At 32.0% G+C, this 6,036-nt stretch overlaps 1 pseudogene; it reads right to left on the bottom strand.

The window, feature by feature from the left end:
• Nucleotides 1–4,654: 4,654 nt before the first annotated feature.
• LOC143609248 (uncharacterized) lies at nt 4,655–5,242 on the bottom strand (annotated as a pseudogene).
• Between the last annotated feature and the right edge of the window lie 794 nt (nt 5,243–6,036).

The following is a 6,036-nucleotide window of genomic DNA, read 5'->3' as shown; positions in this document are numbered from 1 at the left end:
GATTTTTGTAATTTTGGTATATATATATATATATATATTGAGATATGAGTCATGAGTGTTTTTATTATTTTCCATTTCAATCTTACAATTTTTTTAAATACTAAACAACATAAAGTAATAATTTATTTCATTACTATAAATTAACCAAACAAAACTAATGAATAGTAATTATTTATTTCATTCTCTTATTCATTCATTTTTTTCTCATTCCAATCCCCCTTCGTTACATTACCTTCAACCAAACATACCTAAAAAAACACTAAATGTAAATATTAATATGTTTTTTGGTTTCTTCAAATTTAATTGTTGTATGGCTCGCTCTCGCAAGATGATACATGAAGGTACATAACCCAATATCTTTCTTCGTCAACTTGATTGTTTTAGATTTATTTGAGGTGTTGCACTTGTTGACCAATCTTAGACCAAATTCTAATCACAAAACCTAATATCATATGTTAATATTTTTTTATAAAAAAATCACAACAAATAAATAGCACTTTATACTCTTTAATTTTAGTATAGTATTACCATAGTTTATTTGTAATTAAAAAAGATTAACATGTTACGTAATTACTAATATATGTGTTCTTTGTCGTATCATGCAGACACCTTTTAGTATATATTAAAAAAAATTAAGTTTTAAATAAACAACATACTTTTCTGGGCCGGAGGCTGAGTGGCAAAGACAAATCTTATATAACCAGAAGTCTTGGATTTGAGTTCCGAAAAGTTAAAAGAAACCTGTCTTTCAAATTATAAAAATTAGCATATAAAATTCTACTGGGTATTAGATTTACTTTTTCTTCTTTTCGTTTTTTTATCAATTTTATTATATGTTTATCTCAACAAAATAAAATAGTGGGGATAACATATGCTTTTATTTATTATTGTGTTTAATTATTTATTTTCGTCATTGTGTTTTTTTCTCGTCATTGTTACTTTTTCGGTTTTTAGCGAGAATGACGTGGGAAATATTTTAGTTTTTTTGTTTAGTTTTTTTAGCCTTTTTTTTATTGTTTGTGTTATGATTATTTTATTATTTTTCTTGAATTTTTTAATAGGTTTTTTATATCACAAATCTTTCTCATAGTTTTTATTTTTGTCTTCCTTTATAGTTTAACTTTGTCCAAATAAATAAACATGAAAAACTTCTATTGACATTTCATTAGACATTACCTATGAGAATATATATCATTCTACATCTTACCCTCCTCAGACCCTACCATAGCTTTGCTATTGGTGGGATATACTGAGTACGATGATGATGATGATGATGATGATGATGATGATGATGATGATGAATATATATCATTTTCACTTTAACAAAAGGTAATATTGATTTATGGTATCAAATCATGTTTACATCAATGCCGGTTTGATCCGTTAATTCCAATATGAATCAAATTTACTTTTAACTTTATTCTTATACGACGACTCCCTCCTATAGTCTCATGTTTTATGCTTTTAAGGATCATGCTATGAGATTTGCGTTATTATATTCTAATCGGAATCTTCACGGTAGTACGCTAAGAAGACATGTCGCTCATTTTACGACACGTATCCAGCTTTAGTTTTCTATATTATTGCATAAAGATAATAGATATAATTTATAACAATAATTACTAAAATATACGTAAAATATACTTGTATAACTTTTCAAAAATCATTTCATAACCTTCAGTGCATGCAAATTAAACTTCTATATTTGGCCACTTTAATTTCCAAAAGATGAATATCACAATCTTGAATAACAGAACTCATTATTTTATGACAATGAAACTATTTTAATAATTTAATTGATGTTATATTATTTAAAGTCATTTAAATCTTAACAGATTTTATAAAAAAAGTAGAATATATCTTTTCCAAATGATATTTTTAGCCAATAAAAAAGATTCTCCTCCCACTCACATCCACATCAGGGTTCCACTACTAGTGGCCACTGATAATCTGATATATATATGTTTTTCAAATGTGCAGCTGGGACATATATTGATAAATGATAAGTGTTCAATTCATTTTGATTTTTTTATACAATTATCTATTTAAAAGTGAAATTAGTTAACTTTTGAGGTTTTTTTAAATCTACTCTTGACTTCCAACAAGTTTATGTTATTAGTTATAAATGCCCATTCTTCAAATTTTTAATCTTGAGTATATAACTCAAGTTTATTAATTGAGAGTGAGAGATAAATACACAATATAAATTAAAATAATCCAAATTAATACAAGTTTTTACTAAGTCTCCAAGTATTACTTATATTCGTAAATATACATAAAATGAGTCAACCTAAAGCACAACCAAAACACGACACAATTTTACGTGGATTCAACACGACATAACATAAGTATATGGGTCAGGTTAGGGTTGAAGAATTCAACCCGTTTACCGGACATCATTTACACCTGTAAGTACAAGCATCCTATGTCCCCATTTGAAATGTTACGGGCTAGAATTATCTTATTTGTTTGTCTTGTGTTTTCATATTATTGAATTTATTAACAAAAAAGATATATTTTATCATGATTTTTACATGTTTACTAGGATATTTTGAGATGGATATCTTAATTAAGTTAATGAATAAGTGTTAAATATATGTTCTTTTACATGTGTTTTGTTGGTTATGTTATAGTATATTATTTTATGCTAACAAAAAAAGTACTTTGTATTAACATTTAATAGTTTTTTTTGTTTTGAAACGCTCAAATGCAAAAACCTACTACCTTTGTGAAAAACAAAATAAAAAAGAAAAGTATATTTGTTAAAGAGTAATGTTGTCGCGTGTCTTTTTTAATGGGCCTTTGTTAGTTTAGTATGATAAGCCCAGCCCATACTGTTTTTGCAAGGGACCAAACCCAGCTTAGGTTGCCAATTTGCCATTTTCATCCACTAATTGTGGCACTATCTTTCACTATATAAGAACTAGGGAGTTTTTAAACGGCATGACATGACGGGAATTCGTTCGGTATCCGTACGATTTGTTAAGTTACTGACACTTGAATGTTCATATAACTTGTGAATAGAAAAAAAAGGAACAAACGTTGTTTGAATAGAACTCCTTAGAATTTTCATATGTGCACAATATCATATTATCAACCCACTTGATTATCAAGTACATGTTTAATACATCAAATTACAATCCAATACTAATCATCATATCTAATTTGGTGGTACGGGCTCTCCATCTGTCTTTAAATCCATTTTTGAACCTCTAATGTATTAAATCGACACCATAACCCTATTTGAAGCTTCAAAATTAAATTCGATAAATACAAAACGTTAGAACAGGTCAGCATACATACACACAGTTTCTGCTGTTTTGAGGGCCACAATGGATTCTGATACCAATTCTGAGTCATGCACACTCAATAGTGATGGAATGCCGTTAGCCGTTGATTCTTATGAAATCAATGGTTCTCCATCATCATCTACCGTATTCATTTCACATCTCACTCTTTGTTTACTTTTGATTTTAATGTTTTATGTCTCATTTCACCAAGTATTTGATAGCATGTAGGCTGTAAGGGATCTTGTGTTCAATTCTATGTTACTCCCTCCGTCTCATTATAAGTGCCCACATTTCATTTTTTATTTGTCCCACTACAAGTGTTCACTTTCAAAATTTATTAGTCAGTTTCCTTGTTTACCCTTAAATACACACAACTAACATTAATAAACAATATTGATGAACCCACTTTTCAATGGCATTATTGTCATTTGGTAAGAAAAAAATGTAATTATTCAATTCATCTAAAACTTTGTGTTTTTCAAACTTGGACACTTATAATGGAACGGATGGAGTATTAGGTTTGTTTATGGAAATGCAATTTTTCTTGTATTTTCCTTCCTTTTCGTTTTACAAGTATAATTTTATGTCAAATTACCCTGCGATTAATAGACGTGTAGGTTTGAATATGGAATTTCGTGAAGTAACTGCATATTTATAAGGCAGTCTTTAACACGAGCATTGGTAGTTATGGTCCTACACTATAAGTGTAGGGGTCGGCTATATGTGTAAATATTTTTTAGAGAATTACGTGTATGTAAAAATCTCATCCGACCGTAAATATGTTTTTAGAGAATTACGTGTATGTAAAAATCTCATCCGACCTCTAACAGTCAATCCTATCATGACCCGTTTTAAACAGTTTAATCCTACACTATATGTTTTTAAACGAGTCAACAATAACACGTGCCGACCCAAAGTTTTGTGTCATGTGCGGGTTGTATTTGCTTAAATCTAATTAACGCCTAGGATTGGATTTGAAAATTATTCTGACTATTGTTTGAGGTTGTCGGTACATTGTTTGAAAATTATTCTGACGTACTATTGAGGTAAACTTTTTAATTGCTGATTGGCTTGATTGGAAAACTAGAGTGACTCTTTGCAATTTAGGGTGAACGACCACATGAACATGTGGAACACAAACAAAACAAAACACGATACCAACTTGGCCGGTAACTCGCGGATACGATTACTAGTACTAATTTATTGGTTGTACTACCAATACTAATTTATTGGTTTACCATTTTGTATTATTTGTCGTCACCCAATTTATTGGTTACTATCTTGTATTATTTGTCGTCACCGTTACCAAGCTTAACGAAAGGTATAAAAAATAAAAAATATATTTCAAACGAAATCATCTTCGTTTTATACTGTTGAGGCCTTGTAAAGGTAATTATTTTGATGTTACATATATCTTTCATCTTTTATTTTACACCATCATAAGAGATGCTTGAATCAATCACGTTTCGAATTATGCGACTTCTCCCAATTCACCCCGTCAAAATGCTTAACCACAACATGACTTAACGTGCCCGGATCAACACACCGATACGTAACCGCGATTCCGCTGTTGGACCGCGTAGTATAAAACGATGTTATGCCACACACCTTACAGAAAGTATGCTTTGCTGAGTGACTCCCAAAAGTGTAGGTGGTGATGTAGTTTTCGGAGTCTCCCAGAAGCGTAAATCGCTCAAACGGAACCACAAAATGAGTGTTTCTTCTCATGTAACAATCCGAGCAGTTACACTGCCATGCCACCACGGTGGGTGGCGACTCAGCGCGCCATCTAACACGTTTAGAGTGGCATCCGCCGTAGTGAACCACCATGTCGGAACCCATGGTTTTATTTGATGGTGTACGGTGGTAGTGATATTGATTGAGAATTTATAAGGAAGTTGGCATTGTGTAAATTTGACACGTATATTGTGTGTGGATAGAGACAAGGTGACACATGTTAACATGCATCCCCATTATATCGGTTACAAATTATTTATATTTTATACCATGTGGTATTTAGATTTTATCATTTCACATTTTATGACTAGACTTTTAAATCGAATGAAAAGGTAAACGTAAAAAAGGTGAATCACACATGCATGTTGTGTTGTGTTGCGTTGTGTTGTGTTAATTCATTAAAATTATACAGAAACGTAAAAGGTAGAAAAATAATAACTAAGCGGACTTAGAACCCGTGTGTTGCTAGAGGGATGCCTTTGTTATCGAGCAATTGTCGGGTTTGCGCTTTGGAGGTTGAATCGACGAAACAAGTTTTCTTGGATTGTTCCTAGGCTAAAGCGATCTAGAGGTTAATGTCACGGACCAAATATTTGAAGATCGAGATGCTTGAATTGTGTTGAAACGCTTGGTTTGTTGGCTCGTCCCGGACTTCGGCCTAGCGGGAAGGAAGGCGTACATGCCTAGTCGTGCTGGCACGACGAACGCATCGCTGGTTGCGAGTTGTTGCCGATCGCCTGATGAGTCCAAGGCAGGACGAAACCAGCAAGCCCTGATTATGAGCGGACCGATTGGCTGGCCTTTGGGCGCCACACAGAGTCAAAGGGATAGCTCCGTGACATTAATCTCGCTTTGGTGCGGATGGGATTTTATCGGTCTAGATTCTTTTGAGCATCTTCTGGGAGTTATGGTGGAACCGCAAAGTAAGTTGTGACTGTTGGATATTTAGAGATTACATTATTAAACCTGAATAAATGTCAACAATCAATATATGTTTAACAATTTTATT

Source organism: Bidens hawaiensis, unplaced genomic scaffold (genome assembly GCF_021521415.1).
Source record: "Bidens hawaiensis isolate Kalapana, Puna unplaced genomic scaffold, B.hawaiensis_p1.1 tig00419516_1, whole genome shotgun sequence".
Lineage (NCBI taxonomy): Eukaryota > Viridiplantae > Streptophyta > Magnoliopsida > Asterales > Asteraceae > Bidens > Bidens hawaiensis.
The sequence above is the reverse complement of the archived record's forward strand: the minus strand, read 5'-3'. Positions and strand labels throughout refer to the sequence as shown.